Consider the following 627-nt stretch of genomic DNA (forward strand, 5'->3'; position numbering starts at 1 on the left):
ACTGTGACTTTCGAAACTCAGTGATGGTAACTTTGGAACCCATCAGATATTTAAGAGTAGTATGTACGAGTTTCATAATTGTTCGATTAAAAAGTGAAACGGTATTACTGACAACTTAACACTTTAGGGTTGTGGGATGAGGTGGTTTGGATAAGGGAGCTGTAGGAGAGAGGGGGGAGCAGGTAGGGGAAGAAAGACTGGGAGGGTGGCTCAGTCGGTTTGGTACTTATGTTTGGGGGACGATCTGAAATGGGTTCGAGCCCCACTTACTGCCATGGAGTGTGTGAGGTGGATGTCCGCAAGTTACATCAATACACAAATCAGATAACCAAAGTTACCCAGTTCTACACCTTAACACTGTCTGCTAACACCCTCTTCTGTTCCACCATCTGTGTTTTCCGTGTATCTCAGTCTTACCCTGTCCTTATCCCTCTGTGTCTTAACCCTTTTCACTGTGGGACGGCTTGGCAGGGGCTGGGGTGGTGCTGGGGACAGGGTAGGGCGGTGGTGGCAGGGGCAGGGGTGGTGCTGGGGACAGGGTAGGGCGGTGGCGGCAGGGGCTGGGGTGGTGCTGGGGACAGGGTAGGGCGGTGGTGGCAGGGGCTGGGGTGGTGCTGGGGACAGGGT

Source organism: Coenobita brevimanus, chromosome 47 (assembly GCF_032717465.1).
Source record: "Coenobita brevimanus isolate Jiangsu-jjx chromosome 47, ASM3271746v2, whole genome shotgun sequence".
Lineage (NCBI taxonomy): Eukaryota > Metazoa > Arthropoda > Malacostraca > Decapoda > Coenobitidae > Coenobita > Coenobita brevimanus.